At 42.4% G+C, this 20501-nt stretch overlaps 1 protein-coding gene across 1 annotated transcript in view; it reads right to left on the bottom strand.

Annotated features, from left to right (window-relative positions):
• LOC138604559 (protocadherin Fat 3-like) overlaps positions 1–17792 on the bottom strand; it is a 170493-nt gene extending 152701 nt beyond the window's left edge. The window contains exon 1 of the mRNA XM_069676492.1: positions 17708–17792. The gene's annotated coding sequence lies outside the window, so the exon portion shown is untranslated. The remainder of the gene's footprint in view (positions 1–17707) is intronic.
• Between the last annotated feature and the right edge of the window lie 2709 nt (positions 17793–20501).

Raw genomic sequence — 20501 nt, 5'->3', positions numbered from 1 at the left:
AGGATGCTGAAATGCTCTGCCTGTGGTTTTGACCTATATAGATTTTTAAACTGTGTAAATGAACACATTAGCTCTTATGCTGCATCATATTAAAATTTTAACACTGCACATTTATTTGTTTTTAATCGAACAGGCTTTAAAGAGAGAATTGTCCTTTCTTTAATGAAAACTTTTTTGTGTAGGCCTGAAATAAAACTCAGAAAGACTGAGATTGACTTGTGATGTGCGTTGTTTTTTGGATATGTATCGTCTCTTAAAGTAGGATTCAAGTGTCTTCGATGGTCAAGTGTTAAGAAAAAAAAAACGGAATATCGAATCGCAATTCTTAAAGAATCGCAATACATATCGAATTGGCACCCAAGTATCGGGATAGTATCGAATCGGGAGGTCCCTGCCGATTCACAGTCCTAGTGTTTCTACAGTGTATCAGCAGTGTTTCAACAGTGGTTCTAAAGTGGTTCTACAGTGATTCTAATAAGTTTCTACAGTGTTTCTAAAGTGTATCAGCAGTGTTTCAACAGTGGTTCTACAGTGGTTCTACAGTGATTCTAATGAGTTTCTACAGTGTTTCAGCAGTGTATCAGCAGTGTTTCAACAGTGGTTCTTAAGTGGTTCTACAGTGTTTCTACAGTGTGTCAGCAGTGTTTCAACAGTGGTTCTACAGTGGTTCTACAATGGTTCTACAGTGATTCTAATGAGTTTCTACAGTGTTTCAGCAGTGTTTCAGCAGTGTTTCTACAGTGGTTATACAGTGATTCTAAGGTGGTTCTACAGTGTTTCTACAGTGTATCAGCAGTGTTTCAACAGTGGTTCTACAATTGTTCTACAGTGATTCTAATGAGTTTCTACAGTGTTTCAGCAGTGTTTCTCCAGTGGTTTTACAGTGGTTCTAAAGTGGTTCTACAGCATTTCAAAAGTGGATCTACAGTGTTTCTACAGTGTATCAGCAGTGTTTCAGCAGTTGTTCTACAGTGGTTCTACAGTGATTCTACAGTGATTCTAATGAGTTTCTACAGTGTTTCTACAGTGTTTCTACAGCATTTCTACAGTGTTTCTACGGTGTTTCTACAGTGTTTCTACAGTGTTTCTACTGTTTCTACAGTGTTTCTACAGTGTTTCTACGGTGTTTCTACAGTGTTTCTACAGCATTTCTACAGTGTTTCTACGGTGTTTCTACAGTTTCTACAGTGTTTCTACAGTTTCTACAGCATTTCTACAGTGTTTCTACAGTTTCTACAGCATTTCTACAGTGTTTCTATGGTGTTTCTACAGTTTCTACAGTGTTTCTACAGTGTTTCTACGGTGTTTCTACAGTTTCTAAAGCATTTCTACAGTGTTCCTACAGTGTTTCTACAGTTCCTACAGTGTTTCTACAGTTTCTACAGTGTTTCTACAGCATTTCTACAGTGTTTCTACTGTTTCTACAGTTTCTACAGCATTTCTATAGTGTTTCTACAGTGTTTCTACTGTTTCTACAGTTTCTACAGCATTTCTACAGTGTTTCTACAGCATTTCAACAGTGTTTCTACAGTTTCTACAAACAGGATGCTGAAATGCTCTGCCTGTGGTTTTGACCTATATAGATTTTTAAACTGTGTAAATGAACACATTAGCTCTTATGCTGCATCATATTACAATTTTAACACTGCACATTTATTTGTTTTTAATCGAACAGGCTTTAAAGAGAGAATTGTCCTTTCTTTAATGAAAACTTTTTTGTGTAGGCCTGAAATAAAACTCAGAAAGACTGAGATTGACTTGTGATGTGCGTTGTTTTTTGGATATGTATCGTCTCTTAAAGTAGGATTCAAGTGTCTTCGATGGTCAAGTGTTAAGAAAAAAAAAACGGAATATCGAATCGCAATTCTTAAAGAATCGCAATACATATCGAATTGGCACCCAAGTATCGGGATAGTATCGAATCGGGAGGTCCCTGCCGATTCACAGTCCTAGTGTTTCTACAGTGTATCAGCAGTGTTTCAACAGTGGTTCTAAAGTGGTTCTACAGTGTTTCTACAGTGTATCAGCAGTGTTTCAACAGTGGTTCTACAGTGATTCTAATAAGTTTCTACAGTGTTTCTACAGTGTATCAGCAGTGTTTCAACAGTGGTTCTACAGTGGTTCTACAGTGATTCTAATGAGTTTCTACAGTGTTTCAGCAGTGTATCAGCAGTGTTTCAACAGTGGTTTTTAAGTGGTTCTAAGGTGGTTCTACAGTGTTTCTACAGTGTATCAGCAGTGTTTCAACAGTGGTTCTAAAGTGGTTCTACAGTGTTTCTACAGTGTATCAGCAGTGTTTCAACAGTGGTTCTACAGTGGTTCTACAGTGATTCTAATAAGTTTCTACAGTGTTTCTACAGTGTATCAGCAGTGTTTCAACAGTGGTTCTACAGTGGTTCTACAGTGATTCTAATGAGTTTCTACAGTGTTTCAGCAGTGTATCAGCAGTGTCTCAACAGTGGTTCTTAAGTGGTTCTACAGTGTTTCTACAGTGTATCAGCAGTGTTTCAACAGTGGTTCTACAGTGGTTCTACAATGGTTCTACAGTGATTCTAATGAGTTTCTACAGTGTTTCAGCAGTGTTTCAGCAGTGTTTCTACAGTGGTTATACAGTGATTCTAAGGTGGTTCTACAGTGTTTCTACAGTGTATCAGCGGTGTTTCAACAGTGGTTCTACAATGGTTCTACAGTGATTCTAATGAGTTTCTACAGTGTTTCAGCAGTGTTTCAGCAGTGTTTCTACAGTGGTTTTACAGTGGTTCTAAAGTGGTTCTACAGCATTTCAAAAGTGGATCTACAGTGTTTCTACAGTGTATCAGCAGTGTTTCAGCAGTTGTTCTACAGTGGTTCTAAAGTGGTTCTACAGTGGTTCTAATGAGTTTCTACAGTGTTTCAGCAGTGTTTCAGCAGTGGTTCTACATTGGTTCTACAGTGGTTCTAATGAGTTTCTACAGTGTTTCAGCAATGTTTCAGCAGTGTTTCTACAGTGGTTCTACAGTGGTTCTAAAGTGGTTCTACAGCATTTCAAAAGTGGATCTACAGTGTTTCTACAGTGTTTCAGCAGTGTTTCAGCAGTGGTTCTACAGTGGTTCTACAGTGGTTCTACAGTGGTTCTAAAGTGGTTCTACAGTGGTTCTACAGCATTTCAAAAGTGGATCTACAGTGTTTCTACAGTGTTTCAGCAGTGTTTCAGCAGTGTTTCTACAGTGGTTCTACAGTGGTTCTAAAGTGGTTCTAATGAGTTTCTACAGTGTTTCAGCAGTGTTTCTACAGTGGTTCTACAGTGGTTTTAAAGTGGTTCTAAAGTGGTTCTACAGCATTTCAAAAGTGGATCTACAGTGTTTCTACAGTGTATCAGCAGTGTTTCTACAGTGTTAATGCTAATAGTAGACCTGTTGACTTCAACAGTTACGATTACTACAGTCTTTATCATTTTTTTCAATTTATTTTTTTGCTAATCTTCACACTAGCGTACCACTATTATTGGCATTGTAACCATAAGTATGTATTACCTGTTGTTGTTGTAACAAGAACATATGTTGTCGTTGCTCTCTTTGCCTGTCTCTAGTCTCTGGTTCTGCTCGAGGTTTCTGCCTGTTAAAGGAAGTTATTCTGCCAATGTGCCGAATGTTGCTAAGTGCTACTCATGGTGATTCATGTTGGGCCTCTCTTTAAATAACAGAACAAAGAGTCGGTCTAGACCTGCTCTGTTTGTAAAGTGTCTCGAGATAACTCTGGTTATGATTTGGCGCTATACAGATAAAATTTGACACTTCCTGTTCGTCATTAAACTTTACTTTAGAGAACCTTTAGGAAATAATAGCTAAATATATTTTAAAGAGATGCATGAAACAAAAGTTTATTTTGGTAGCAGGTCTGACTGATGTTCACAGATTCCAAACACCTGAACTTTATAGATAATAAATGTCAGCACGTTCAGCTCTCTGCTCTGAACATTTCAACTGAATCTGTTCACTGATTTATTTCTCTTCCTCTTTCCCTCTCACGTGTTCTTCTCTTTCCAACAACGCACTCTGCAACTCTGAGAGGAAATGAACAGCCAGAAAATCAGGTGTGTGTGTGTGTGTGTGTGTGTGTGTGTGTGTGTGTGTGTGTGTGTGTGTGTCATGAAATGAGGCCCATTTCTCCGAAAGCCTGCAGGCTCTTTGTTCAGGATGTAATTTAAGCTGCTCCTTCAGGACTCTGCTGCTGGATCTCTGAAACACAGCGAGCAGCAGAGATTAAACCTGATCACACTCTCCCTCACTGGGTGTTTGACATTTACAGAAACTGCGCGCTGTCTCTCGTTACCTTGTCTGCTGAGAAACACCTTCAGGATGTTCAGTCTTCTATGTATGACTGTTTGGAAGCTAAATGCTCACGTCACACATTTAGAAACCAGCCCGAGGAACACTGTTATAGATGAAGACAATTTTTTAAGTTTAGATGATGAGACCAAACTTTCCGTGTTTTAGGATACGAGCTGCTAGAATTTAAAATCCTTCTTCTTACTTACAAAGCTCTTAATGGTCAGGCACCATCATATCTTAAAGAGCTCATAGTGCCATATTACCCCTCTAGAACATTGCGCTCCCAGGATGCAGGCCTGCTTGTGGTACCTAAAGTGTCTAAGAGTAGTGTTGGAGGTAGAGCCTTCAATTACCAGGCCCCCCTCCTCTGGAACAATCGACCAGTCAGGGTCCGGGAGGCAGACACCCTCTCTTCTTTTAAGAGTTCAAACTTTCCTCTTTGATAAAGCTTATAGTTAGGCCTGGCTCAGGCTGGGACCAGCCCAGAGTTATGCTGCTATAGGTTAAGACTGCCGGGGATGGCCTGAGGACTATTCAAAGTTCCTGCAGTCTGAAACACCAGCTGAGTTCAATTCACAGAAGCTGATCAGAACGTCATGTGATCTGCAGACCAGGTGTAGGCGTGATGTTACATAAGCTAATGTACACAGCTACTAGCACACTGACCTTCATCACTGTTCACTGATAACTAAAAGTCCAAGACTCAATGACTCTGCGGCATCGTGTGTGTGTGTGTGTGTGTGTGTGTGTGTGTGTGTGTGTGTGTGTGTGTGTGTGTGTGTACTGAGCCTGGTTAGAGCTGTACACCTGTGTACACACACACACACACACACACACACACACACACACACGGTCACAGGCTGCTGTCCCCCAGGATCACGTCCTCAGAGAGAGAGGACGTCTCGGCCTGCAGGTCAAAGAGTTGCTGAACACTCAAGTCTCACTGAACAACACAAACACACACACACACACACACACACACGAACAGCAGGGCAAACATCAGACTCATCAGGTGATTAAAATCAGATCCATCAGGAACATGAATCAGCACCAAAGCAGAGACTTCCTGTTTGGACTGAACTCTGATGATGTCACATCGGGTCACATGACGACAGTACACCTGTCTGATGTTTGACTGGATATAAACACGTTAATAAAAGACTGAGCTTAGAAATATTTAAATATTGTATATATAGAAGACATTTTAAAAAGAAGGTGCAATAACACAATAAAGATCGATCCTATGAACCACTGAATGCCTTTCACACATACATTAACCACATGTAGACACCCCTGTCCTGTTGTTGGCCAGTGTACATAATGTAATAGCTATTTGGCCCTACTTGAACGATCTAAGGCGCACAGTCTAAGTGATTTAGGGCGTATCCAACCCACTTTTGCTCGTTACACGGCGCACAATCTGGACACCAAGTGAGGCGCAAGTCCCTGGATTATTCATTGGTGTTTTTTCAGCATACCGCGAATCAAACTAATCAGAGCGTCAGCTCTCATTTCCTTTGAGAGCCAGGCGTGTTGCTATTTACGCTTTTTGCTTTTCGGGGCCGGCATATTTAACTTCTTTCTGTCCACTGTGCCCCTGCACACGCAGAAAAAACACTGGTCACTGTATCATACATGAGGAAGCACGGATTGATGTTAAAGCCACTGAAGCGATCCCACTGCCCAGCAGAGACCCACACGAAGAGAGACGCTGTGAACGTTTACGAGGCACAGCATTAATGATTTAAGTCTCCAGACGGACAGGATCTGATGTTTATTAAACTTCTGTGTGCTGACCATCAAAGAAAGGTCGGCTGTAAATGTTTAGTTACTTCTTGTTGCTGCTGGATCACAGGGCTGTGTTCTGTCTGTGCGTAATGAACACTGGACAGTGTTTTCATGTCTGTGGGCACGATCGCCGGTGCCACAGATAGTTCTGTTTGAGGATTATAAGTAATTTACCTTCTAGTTGAGATGTTTCCTCGTTTTAAATGTTTTTATTTGTGATTGAGTTGCTTTTAAAATCAAAGCTGTTAAAAAGGTCAAAACTCGTTATCATTAAAATCATCATTAAATCATTAGAAAATAATATTTATATAGATAATATTTAATGTTGAATGTAGGCTTGTACATATTAGTTACATTTTTAATAATTAATGTTTGAGTGAACATAGAGAGCAAAGTTAAACCGGAGTCAAATTCCTTGTTTGTGTACATACCTGGCTGATTCTGAAAAATGAAAACCAAAATGACGAGTAATAACACTTGACGCAATATTTATGACCCTGTCCGTCAAAATGACAGCGAGAAAGTCTAACGCAACCTCTGGTGTGTACCTACCTGTGTGTGTACCTACCTGTGTGTGTACCTGTGTGTCTACATATATGTCTATACACATATACATATATATACATATACATATATGTATATGTATATGTATGTATATGTATATAATTACATAGTATATATACATAAGAGGGTTAAGAAAAAAATCCCATGGGTGTCTAAACTGATGTGCTGTTGACTCTGTGAACCACGCCCCTAATGCTGCACCTCTTTAAGCCTTAATATAATGTAAACAGGTGAGCTGTATAAAGATTCTCCCCGTACAGTTGTCATGAAGAGAGAAATGAGCTATAGAGACCCAAACTGTTTTTTGTACCAGGCTGTAAACATGTTTATTTCTGCTGTAAAGTTTAACATGGGACTCTATGGGGACTGACTCACTGCTGGAGACAGCCTCAAGTGGACACCAGAGGAACTGCAGCTTTTCTTTATTTCTCTGCCCGGTGAACATAGAACAGCAGGTGTTCGCAGTCTTGTGTGTCTCTGTCTTCACACTGTAACAGCAGGTTGGTCTCCTCTCTCCTGCTTTAGTAATGACTCTCATATTAAATCAGCAGCAGAACAATTATTACAGTAATGACTCGTGTCAGAACGTCTCGAGGACTCGATGTTTGATGGATGCTTCGCGCTCACAGCGGCTGAACTGTGTCTGAGTCTGTGTTGACGAGTCTGATGGACTCTGAATGAAGATCACAGAGAGCTGAATCATTCTGCTGATACACAGCTGACAGACAGGAGGCGCTCCTCAACATGTTATTCATTTGCACCTGCTGGAGCTTCATATCCCGAATTTCCCCCCTGGGGATCAATAAAGGATTATCTTATCTTATATTCAGAGCTAAAAACTGTAAACTAAAACTATAACAGCAGATGATGAGGAAGGTGTTGGGAATCAATAGGAACACTAACAGCTCTGCACATGAACTGTTCACGTCATTAACACCTTTTATTTACATGAAAACGTGAAAAAATAAAGAGTTAATTTCCTGTTTTCACAAAGCAGAGAAGAAAAAACTGAAAAGAAGAAGACCACGATGATGATGATGACGATGATGATAAGGAAGATGAAGAGTGGAAACAGGTGAGGTGAACTAAGTCCATCCATCCATTTTCCTCCACTTATCTGTTTGTGGTGGCAGCAGGCTAAGCAAGTTATCCCAGGGTTCCCTCCAACCAGCAACACATCCAGCTCCTCCTGGGGGACCCCGAGGAGTTGCCAGGCCATTTCTGATGTATAATTCCTCCAGTGAGCTCTGGGTCTGCCCAGGGTCTCCCAGTTGGACACGCCTGGAAAAACCCCAAAGGGAGGCACCCAGGAGGATCCTGATCAGATATTGAACCACCTCAACTGGCTCATTTCTACATGTAATGGAGTAACAGCTCTAATTTGAGCTCCCAGCAGAGGAAACTCATTTCAGCAGCTTATATCTGTGATCTTATTCTTTCAGTCTCTACACAAACCTCGTGACCATAGGTGAGGGTTGGAACGTAGATCGACTAGTATATCAAAAGCTTTGCCTTCAGGCTCAGCTCCCTCTTCACAACGACGGTCCGGTGCAACGCCTGCATTACTGCTGACGCTGCAGCAACCTTTCTGTCAATCTCATGATCCACTTTACCCTCACTGTGAACCCCTCACTGAAGACCCCGAGATACTTAAACTTCGCTAGAGGCAACGACTCATTCCCCACCTGGAGGGAGCAATCCAGCGTTCTTCTGTAGAGAACCATGGCCTCAGACTTGGAGGTGCTGACTCTCATTAACAGCTTCAAACTGGGCTGCAAACCGCTCCAGTGTCTGCTTGATGAAGTCAACAGAACCACATCATCTGCAAAAAGAGACACAATTCTGAGGTCCTGAAACCTGACAGTCAAACCCTCCGGCTGTGACTTGAGATCATGTCTATGAAAATCACAAACAGGATCAGTGACAAGAGGCCGACACCCACTGGGCACGTTTGACTTTGTGACGAGGGTGCGGACACAGCTCTCACTTTGGTTATACAGGTGGCTTGATGATGGCTTGTAGCAGCAGCTCTGGTAACCCGAATACCTGCAGTATCCCCAACAGGACCCAAACCCAAAACACATAGACTGGATGATCAAACTCCCATGACCCCCCAGCAGACACTGCAAGGGTAAAGAGTAGATCCGCTGTTCCACTACAACAATCGGCCAGAGCTTCCTTTCCGGCACCCTGCAATAAACTTTCCAGGAGGCTGAGGAGTGTTATACCCCAATAGTTGGAGCACAAACTCCGTCCCCCTTTTTAAAAATGAACCACCACCCTGGTCTGCCCTGCCACAGGTACTGTCCCAGACCTCCACACAACACTGAAGAGGCATGTCAGCCATGACAGCCCAACAATGTCCAAGGCCTTCAGCATCTCAAGGTAAATCTCATCTGCACTGGGTACCCTGCCACTGAGGAGCTTCTTAACTACCTCAGCAACCTCTGCCAAGGATATAGGTAAGGCTTTCCTTGGATCTTTGAACTCTGCCTCCTCATCAGAGGACGTGTTGCTGGGGTTCATCAAAGTGTTCTTTCTACCATCCAACAATATCCCCAGTCCAGGTCAGCAGTTCTCCCCTGCTGGAAACAGGCTAAGCGGAGTCCTGCTTTCCTCTCCTGAGTCGTTTAACAGTTTGCCAGTTAAAGTCCTTCTCCATAGCCTCCCCAAACTCTTCCCTTTTTGCTTCCACAACCACTGAAGCCACAGCCCTCCTGGCCAACCTGTACCTGTCTGCTGCTTCTGGAGACAGCAGACAGAAAAAGACCTCCTTCTTCAGAATGATGCCTCCTCCCTTTTGTTAGTTTGAATGCACTGGTGAGCTGTGATTGGCTCCCACACACCTGCTCACAGTGAGTGTGAAGGTGGAGGTGCAGTAAATACTGTCACTCTGAGGCTGGATGTGACAGAGGAGTTTGCCACTCACGCTGTCATCTGCTCACACTTCCTGTTAGCAAACAGCTGATCCTGCAGCTAACACGAGGAGGTGTAAATGAGGAGAGAAAATGAGCCACAGTGAAAGAGTTGTTGTACAGCAGAGCTCAGACAATATAAACTTTATTTAATGGTTTATTTATCACAAGAGCTCAGACATATTTATCTGTTTATATCTGTAAAACAAGCATCTGATGGTTTTTATTAAAGGTTTGAAATTTTGCAGCATGAATCCAAACAGGACTGAGCTATGAAGTGACAGGCGGGAGCTGCTGGCATACAGACACTGAACTTAACTTCTCCTGTCTGTGTAGTTGGAGCCCTTTGGAGATTTTTTAATGGATAAGTCAGACAAATAATCTGTCTCTCTGTGTGATTTATGGAACTTTCTGGCCATGCAACAAGTCTGCGCTCCAGTTTTTCAGTGAGTTAAATTCTAGTATTATTGGGCCTCCTTCACTTATATATGCATAGAAATCTTCTTATTCTGTACACAAACTAAGTGCATACGCAAAATCACCGTCAGATTCATGACACGTGCATACCAGCCAATATTATTTTCACCACGGTGTGCATGTTAGTGAATCAGAATCATTCTAAATTGACAAGCGCATACCCGCAATCTGCAATCTGCATACTGCATACTACCACACCCCCATTTCTCTATACAAGGACATCCACTCGGCGTATCAGGAAGAGAGCGGTGAGGTGAAGTTAAAATAGGGAAAAGTTGCAAGAGATGGCCCCAAAGTGAAAAAAAGAATTTCAGCACAGTGCAAATGGAGGTAATTGTGTCGGAGGTGGACGCAAGAAAAAAACACTTTTTCAAAGCGTGTCCTCAGGAGTCACCATGTTGAAAAAAATGAAGCTTGGGCTTCAATAACTGAGGCTGTAAAGGTGTGTCCTGAGGTTCGGACCGTGGCTCAGGTAAAAAACTAAAAAAAGTGGTTCGACATCAAGGTGGACGATAAAAAAAGAATCGCTGAGCAGAAAAAAAGGAAGGAAACAGGTGGAGGACAAGGAGCACCTGATCTGACAGCGCCTGATGAGAGACTGGCTGCAATAATTGGAGAATCATTCATATCTGACCCAGACCCAGAACCGCCCCTAAAGGTCATTTCATAATTTAAAGTGTTGTTTTGTGTTGAGTGCAAGTCAATCCGGAAAAAACAACATTTTATTCAAATGAAAATAGCAACGCTCATTGCAACAATTAATTATTTAGGATTAACATTTGGTCAATACATTAGTAAATTCACAGTTTTAATTGTTGTATTAAAGGCTTTTTTAGAAGAACAGAAGTTCTAACTTTGTTTGTACGAACAAACTGAAGTAAGAATATGTTGCTGAATCCCAGGCTTGTGCATCAAACGTTCGGACGCACGGTTTAAGCACAGATTTGTGCGTACGCACTGTTTGTGAATGAGGCCCATTGTATTGATTTATTTTTAGCACTAAGTAGCAGTTATACTGTCCTCGCTATACCTGGCTTGTCGACCTGTTCGGTATTTATCAAACATTTATTTAATCGTCGGCCAGTAAATAGGAGTCAGAAGCTGTGAGATTACAGAGGACCGTAGTAATGAAAAGACTGATTATTTTAAGTTTCCCCGTAGGTATCGATTACCTGCCGCTATCTCAACTGGCGAGCGGCGAGTCCGTTACTTCTTTAGTCTGGTTAATAAACAGCTGCAGTCAGTCACCGTCACCAGTGGCGACCCCAGGATTTATTCAAGGGGTGGCCGGAGACGACCACAGAAAATCTTGGGGTGGCACACCAAAACCAAAGTTATATACACATGTTGAAAAAAGCACCACCTCGCCACAGCTGGCTGTGCATTTGTCATTTTCATACAAACTATAATGAAGAGAATAAGAAAAGTTATGATTTAAATGAATGGTACATAATATTCAGGGCTTTCCACAAACATATGGAGTATTTAGGCAATGGGGAAAAGTAGACAGCTAGAGGGGTCTGGGGCCATGCTCCCCCAGAGAAAAAAATTGGCAGTAAAACCAAATTTGTTGGCTTCTGGCTCATTTTAATGTCACTCTTCTATCATATACAGAGTGCTGTAAACTCAGAATGCTTTCAGAAATGGAAGTGTTAATAGTTTCTTTCCATCAATGAACAAAATGCAGTGAATGAACAGAAGAGAAATCTAAATCAGATCAATATTTGGTGCGACCACCCTTTGCCTTCTAAACAGCATCAATTCTTCTCGGTACACTTGCACACAGTTTCTGAAGGAACTCGGCTGGTAGGTTGTTCCAAACATGTTGGAGAACTAACCACAGATCTTCTGTGGATGTAGGCTTCCTCAGATCCTTCTGTCTCTTCATGTCATCCCAGACAGACTCCATGATGTTGAGATCAGGGCTCTGTGGGGGCCATACCATCACTTCCAGGACTTCTTGTTCTTCTTCACGCTGAAGATAGTTCTTCATGACATTTGCAGAAATGCAGCCCCAAACTTGAAGGAACCTCCAGCATGCTTCACTGTTGCCTGCAGACACTCGTTATCGTAGCGCTCTCCAGCCCTTCGGCGAACAAACTGCCTTCTGCTGCAGCCAAATATTTCACATTGTGACTCATCAGTCCAGAGCACCTGCTGCCATTTCTCTGCAGCCCAGTTCCTATGTTTCCGTGCATCGTTGAGTGGCTTGGCCTTGTTTCCATGTCGGAGGCTTTTTGGCTGCAGCTCTTCCATGAAGACCACTTGTGGCCAGACTCCTCCGGACAGTAGATGGGTGTACCTGGGTCCCACTGGTTTCTGCCAGTTCTGAGCTGATGGCACTGCTGGACATCTTCCCATTTGGAAGGGAAATAAGCTCGATGTGTTTTTCACCTGCTGCACTAAGTTTCCTCGGCCGACCACTGCGTCTACGATCCTCAACGTCGCCCGTTTCTTTGTGCTTCTTCCAAAGAGCTTGAACAGCACATCTTGAAACCCCAGTGTGCTTTGAAATCTTTGTCTGGCAGAGACCTTGCTGATGCAGTATAACTACCTTGTGTCTTGTTGCTGTGCTCAGTCTTGCCATGGTGTCTGACCTGTGACATGAAACTGTCTTCCACAGCCTCACCTTGGTAGCAGAGTTTGGCTGTTCCTCAGCCAGTTTTAAGCCTCCTACACAGCTGTTTCTGTTTCACTTAATGACTGTGTTTCAACCTACATGTGACATTAATGATCATTAGCACCTGTTTGGTATAACTGGTTGATCATTCACCTGTTCACACCTACTTTTGTGATTTTGCTAACCAATTTCTAAACAGAGGGTGAATTATTTCAAAGGAGAATTAGGCCTTGTGTGTTTTAGCACTCTGTGCCCACCCAGTCTGTAAACAGCTGTAAGGTTTGGTACGAAATATTTCCTATACAAATGCTGTTTAATAATTCACTTATAATGATCAACAGCCTGCTTACAGTGTTCATGTTTGGATCTTTTAATAAAGGACAACATATATAAAAAAAATCACTATATCCTTTTACTACAAGCTGTCACATGCTATGCACATGCACAGACTCTCTTCTTACTCAGGTGTAAGAGGTTTTTGAGCTGCTTTCACAGCTCGTAATGACGGCGACCGCTCTTTGTGCAGTAAAATGCAATTCTTCTTCTTGTCTTCAACTCTTTTGCTAATGTCCATAAAACACTGAAGTCTGCTCTCTGCCAAATGTGCTCTCAGTGTGGATGCAGCGGTATGCAGCCGGTGCCTTGGCGTGTGCTCAACAGCACTTTCGATTTCAGGACCTCTTGGTCATGGTCACACGTCTGCGGACTACAGATCAGCTCTCATGCCGTCTGTCCTGCCTTAACTAATCGCAAACTGGCCCTGAATCAGCGGATCAGCTGAGCTGTCATCAGTGATAGATCAGCATTTGTCCTGCCTTATTATGTTGATTAAGTTGACCAATGAGATTTACACGGCCCCATGCCACTCCCCAAAATCGCCATTGACCGTCGCAAACAGAATCTCCTCTGTGGGAAACACAAAGTTAAACACAGACTGTTTAGCCTTGATTAATTGCCGTCTCATCCAACTTTGGCCACTTCAGGCTCCTGTAAACCAACATGGCGGCAGCCAAATTCTGGCTTCATTCACGCAGTCAAGTGGTGACGTCACGGTGATGAATAATGGAGGTAGCGTCCATTTTTCATACATGGTCTGTGGTCTGAAGCCCTAACTGAGTCCATCAGCTCTCATCTCCACAGCCCCTCCCCCACCCTGTGACACAGTTAGAACTACATTTCCCTTTATACTGTGACGAGCTGCTCACAGCTTCATTTAACACATTGAGCTTAAAAGGATTAACTGAAGCTAACCTGGCACACACACATTTATTCTGTCACACACACACACAGAGTTGATGATTAGCTTTACAGATGCTAACTGCTGCATGTGTGTGTGTGTGTGTGTGTGTGTGTGTGTGTGTGTGTGTGTACTGAGCAGAGACACACAAACAGCAGCAGAGATACCAACAAAAAGACAATACTGTCGGACACCTGAGCTCACACACACACACACACACACACACACACACACACACACACAAAAAGAGCCAGAAACACAGAAACACCAGCACACTGCATCCAATGGCATTCCTGCCCTCACTGCAACAATAGCACACGCGCACACACACACACACACACACACACAGTGAGCATGAAGCAACACAACAGACACCCCCCCCCCCCCCAGCCTGGATGAAGAGGGAACCAAAGAAATCCCCTAACTCTCTCCCTCACTCTCTTTCTGTCTCTCTCACACACACACAGGGGCGCCGGGGGGGGGGGGGGGGGGGGGGGGCACAGTGCTGGCATTTGGCACGAACAGACGCTCACAAAGCCCACAGGACCCCAGAGATGAAGGAAAGAGAAGAGGAGGGGGGCGGGGGGCTGTCTCCAGTAGCAGCCTGTGGAGCTCAGAGAGGAGAACAAAACGAGGTGGGGGGGGTCCTCTGTTCTCACGTTTCTGCAGAAAAGCCTGAATACTGAACACACACACACTGTTAGCACTGTTAGCCTAGCTTAGCTCAAAGACTGCAGGCAGGGGAAACTGTCTAAAGTTCTGAAGCTCTGATGCTGGCTCTGGTGCTAGCTCTGGTGCTAGCTCTGATGCTATTTGTGCAATGTCTCAACTGTGCAATACTGTAGCAGTTACTATTCACTTCAACAATGCTCTTATTTAACTCTCATCATTATGTTAATATTTAAATCACTGATGTTTACATGAAGGTTTATCTTTTACACTCTGGTCACTTATCTGTGTATATTTCATATATTCTTAAACTGGATGCACATTTTGTTCTGATTTGTATTCTCTTCAGATTTCTGTACATATAGTTTTGTACACTTGTATAAGTAATTCACATATTTCACATGTTACTTGTATTTACATTTCTTCATGTTTCTTGTCTGTAAAAGAGCAACTGCAACGACCGAATTTCCCCCAGTGGCTCTGGTGCTAACTCTTATGCTAGCTCTGATGCTAACTCTGGTGCTAGCTCTGATGCTAACTCTGGTGTTAGCTCTGGTGCTAACTCTTATGCTAGCTCTGATACTAACTCTGGTGCTAGCTCTGATGCTATTATGTAGCTGTGATGTCGGTATCCAGCTGATGGACTCACAGTCTGGATGTGACCTCTGACCTCTGCAGGTGATCACTGATATCATTTCACTTTTGAAGTCTTCCTCTACATCTCTATTTCTGCACAATGAACAGCAGACATCTTTGGTGAACCTCAATCAACACATGCTGCAGGAACCTGCACACAGCTGACTGAGCTGCAGGTACAGGTACAGTGAAAACATCAGAGTAATACATGTTTCTCTTTAATCAGTCTGGAGAACAGAGATCAGAACATCGTCTGCAGGTTCGTCAACACATATTAAAAACCCTCATTTATGTTTGAATCCTCACAGAGAATAAAAAACGACTGATCGTGGTTCTGATTTCACTGATTCACATCTCGCGGTTAAAGTTCAGCATCTCCACACGGGGAACATCAAAGTGCCTCTTTAAGATGACACTGCCATGGTCAGGGAGGGTAAATATCTCTCTCTATATATATACAGTAAATATCTATTGTATATATAGCAGGGCTGCAACTAACAACTATTTTAATAATCGATTAATCTGTCGATTATTTCGACGATTAATCGATTATTAATTGGATAAAAAGAAAAAAAGCTCAACTTTAGTTTTAGCATTATATTCAAAACACAAAAAATATATCTTGTGTTCTTTTACAATGCAATGTTAATATATCAATTATGTAACTCAATTAATATCTCGTTGATTTACTGAATAATGTCACATGAAAAAGGAAAGTTCAGACGAGGCCACGACAATAAAACGTTGGGGATGCAGCCGTGAGCTGAGTGTAACAGAGAAACGTAACTAATCAAAATATATTTAATCAGACACTGCTCAAGTCTCTGTTGTGAATAAATAAAAGCTTCACTTTAGTTTGTCCCTGACTAACGGCATGAAGTATTCAAAAACTCCATGACGTCATGTTATACTCCAGTGTCTGTCCGACCGAACTTCAGCTAATTAGCGATAGCTTAGTGACACACGATCACAAGTTAATTTAAATAAACATGACGGACAGAAATACTCTCTGTCAGTTTTCTCTCCATGTTGTGATGTTTAATGAAGCCGGGCGTTAGCTTTATCAAGGGCTAGCGTTAAATTAGTTTTGCCAGTGGCGTTAACTCATTAACAGCTTTACTACCACGGTATACTGTCCTCCGCTGCTTCACCAGCGGCCCGGCTATGGGCCCACCACAGAGAGGAGAGGAAACAGGCGGAGTTTCAGTCCGTTACGTTTGTTTTTAAATGAACGTTAGAAACCGCAATTGTGCGTTTGTCCGTGTAAACGGACACTAATCTACTGGAGGCGGACACATCATCAGCAACAACAAACGGAGAGTCATCATTGAAAAATAATTCATGTTTATCCCAGAGGAGACTGGAGATGACGTAACTTCCTGTATTTCATCACATGAGCTACACAAGACGCGGCATTGGCTGGCTGCCCCCAGTGCATGCCGTGCATCACAACAAAGACCCAACTAATCGATGATTCGTTGCCAACTATTTTAATCATCGATTTTAATCGATAAGTTGTTGCAGATTAATATATAGTACATATATACATATACATACACAGTATATACTGTATTGTATATGTATAATGAATATTGTTAGAATGAGCTCATGGACGTCTGACAGAATCTTCATCCAGCAGCTTCAGATCAAACTGACTGTAACACGGAGAGGAGGAACAGAAACATCTGTGAGGACGACAGCCCGGGGAAGAGGAAGCACACACACACACACACACACACACACACACACACACACACACACACACACACTGCAGATGGATGTGTGCACAGGTGTGTGTTCGGGTAAACAGGTAGACAGAGTCATGCAGCAGACTCCTCTTTCTCCTGAGGGCTCCTTCACAATAAAACTGACAGAGCAGAATACAAACGCATGCATGCACGCACACACACGCACAGTGTGTCTACAGGACTCTCACAGAAACCTTCAGCTGTGAGGCTCAGCTGATGAAGATGAAGATGTGTGAGTTCCCCCCCAGCAGCCCAGCTGAGACACACACTGATGTCAGTCTGTGGGGGGGGGGGCTCTGCAGCAGATCTGAAGTTGATCAATTGGATCAGAAATCGATCTCACACACTCACAGCTGCACCTATAGAAGGTCTATGAGACGTATACACAGATTCACCAAACACTGCAGCTTATAGAGCATCACACACACACACACACACAAACACACACACACGGACCAGGAACCTCTGCCGCGGGACCCGGACCCTCTGCGGCGGGATCCGGACCCTGAGCTGTCCGGGATCTGATCTGGACCCGCAGCCTGCACGCGGTCCATCTGTTCTCCCGCCTCAGAGCGCGTGCAGCTCCGCAGTAGTGATAATATAACACGCTCCTGTCTTCCCTCTCTGCATGCAGATATAAAACAGAAACGCACCGGGCTGCGGAGCCCCCGCTCCCCGCGTACAGCCCGCACGCTCCCCGCACAGCTGTGATCCCCCCGGTGTGTGAGCGGCTCTGGACTCACCCGGCGCTGCTGCAGAAGATCCCGGTCATAAAGTCCGTGTTTCTCGGTACCATCCAAAGCTTCAGACCCGCTCCGACTCTCTGACTGTCCGCTCGTGTCTCTGCTGCTGCTCGATCCGCGCGCCACCGACGGACCGCCTCACGCGCAGGAGAGCGCGCGCACAGCGCAGCCTACCGGAGAGTGTGCACATTGTAGATCTGTATTCTTTAAAATATACAATTCAGGATGTAATTTAAACTGAAACAAACATACGTTGTATTGTTTGGTTACTTAAAGGCGAGGTCATTAATGACTCAAACATTTGTTGTATTTCAGAGTAATGTGACTCCGACAGAGACGCACAGGAAGAATCTGTCTGACCTGAGATAATAAGGCATGCGAATATTCAGAGGACACATCATGTCTCTGGACTGTCTCCACTGTGCTTCATTAAATCAGTAGGAATGACGCAGGAGGGAGATCATTCAAAGCTCAGCCTTGTTTAAGTTTCATGACGAAACATTTGAAAAAAACTTTGGATGTTTTCATTTTGAGCGGAAATAAAAGCTGATTTAATATTTAAAGGAGAGGATCCTCTGTTTTAATTGACCCAGTTTATTTAATGTGACAATAATTATTGTTTTTAATTCAAACTATAATTTCATTGAACATTTTCCCTCCTTCTGTTCATCATGAAGAATTGAATTTCTAAAAATTGTCCACATTCATTAAATAGCTGCCTTTAATCATAACAACCTCCCTCCTTTAACTCTCTCGCTAAAGTATTGTTAAATATATTTAATTTGATTTATATTCATTTATATTTCATTGAGTCAAAATGGAGTTTTGAACATTTAACAAATTAAGATTGGAGGTTTGGTCAGTGTATGAGGGTTCTTTGTTAGCTGTCCATGGAGAATAAATCAGTGGTTGATCAGAGCTGTGAACACATGAACATCATTAGCACATGCACAGAGGTTTTACAGTGTTGGCTTGATTGTTCTTCAGCTCTGTCACACATTCACTTAAACACACGCTGTCACAGTTCAAGAGAAACACAAACACAACCTGATACCAAAGAAAGAATGTGAACTCATCTGTTACTGATGATGTTTCAGTGTTGCATCTTATTAATCTGTACATATATTTTTTTATGACTTTATGATGAAAACAAAGTTAACTCCTCACCTCATGGCTCACGGGATCAACTTCCTGTTTGCTGCTTGCCCTGCCCACAAACATGATGTCACACCAATGAAGGAGCAGTTTGGACTTTGTGGTTTCAAAGCAAATATAGAAGATTTATAAATAAGGATTTTATTTCCACTCTTCAGGTGAGAATATAAACTGTGTCTCAAATTCAAACTAATGTCACATCAGCTTTATTTCTCTTTAGAGTAAAATGTTAAGGTCACATGACTAAATACACTTTCAACATCAGCATGTGTTCTGTTTACATTACAGTAAATCTAAGCAGTCACTCAATAACTCCAGGGGGGTGCACTACGAAGCAGGATTGTGGTTATCGAGGTAACTTCAGGGTTAACACAGAGCTTTCAGTACTACAAAGCTGGTTCACTTCTTACCGCTGCAGATCACCATTTTAACTTATGCTGAACACCTGACCTGCTCCGGAGCAGACACTTCTGCTTAGTTAGTCTGTTCCAGGTTATTACCTGCAAACCACACATACCAACAACACAGGATCTAAAGATGTGATGTTAGAGGTGTGTGAGGTTATAAGAACATGATAGAGGTGTGTGAGGTTATAAGAACATGTTAGAGGTGTGTGAGGTTATAAGAACATGATGTTAAAGGTGTGTGAGGTTATAAGAACATGTTAGAGGTGTGTGAGGTTATAAAAACATGATGTTAGAGGTGTGTGAGGTTATAAGAACATGATAGAGGTGTGTGAGGTTATAAAAACATGTTAGAGGTGTGTGAGGTTATAAGAACATGATGTTAGAGGTGTGTGAGGTTATAAGAACATGATGTTAGAGGTGTGTGAGGTTATAAAAACATGATGTTAGAGGTGTGTGAGGTTATAAACACATGATGTTAGAGGTGTGTGAGGTTATAAGAACATGTTAGAGGTGTGTGAGGTTATAAAAACATGATGTTAGAGGTGTGTGAGGTTATAAGAACATGATAGAGGTGTGTGAGGTTATAAAAACATCATGTTAGAGGTGTGTGAGGTTATAAGAACATGATGTTAGAGGTGTGTGAGGTTATAAAAACATGATGTTAGAGGTGTGTGAGGTTATAAGAACATGATGTTAGAGGTGTGTGAGGTTATAAAAACATGATGTTAGAGGTGTGTGAGGTTATAAGAACATGATGTTAGAGGTGTTAAGAACATGATGTTAGAGGTGTGTGAGGTTATAAGAACATGTTAGAGGTGTGTGAGGTTATAAGAACATGTTAGAGGTGTGTGAGGTTATGAACACATGATGTTAGAGGTGTGTGAGGTTATAAGAACATGATGTTAGAGGTGTTATGAATATGATGTTAGAGGTGTGTGAGGTTAAAAAAACATGATGTTAAAGGTGTGTGAGGTTATAAAAACATGTTAGAGGTGTGTGAGGTTATAAAAACATCATGTTAGAGGTGTGTGAGGTTATAAAAACATCATGTTAGAGGTGTGTGAGGTTATAAGAACATGATGTTAGAGGTGTGTGAGGTTATAAAAACATGTTAGAGGTGTGTGAGGTTATAAGAACATGATGTTAGAGGTGTGTGAGGTTATACAAACATGATGTTAAAGGTGTGTGAGGTTATAAAAACATACGATGTTAGAGGTGTGTGAGGTTATAAA

This window comes from Semicossyphus pulcher, unplaced genomic scaffold (assembly GCF_022749685.1).
Source record: "Semicossyphus pulcher isolate SPU_LCO1_2020_fin unplaced genomic scaffold, fSemPul1.0.p SCAF_26, whole genome shotgun sequence".
NCBI classification, from domain to species: Eukaryota; Metazoa; Chordata; class Actinopteri; order Labriformes; family Labridae; genus Semicossyphus; species Semicossyphus pulcher.
This window is presented reverse-complemented; position numbering and strand designations above follow the sequence as displayed.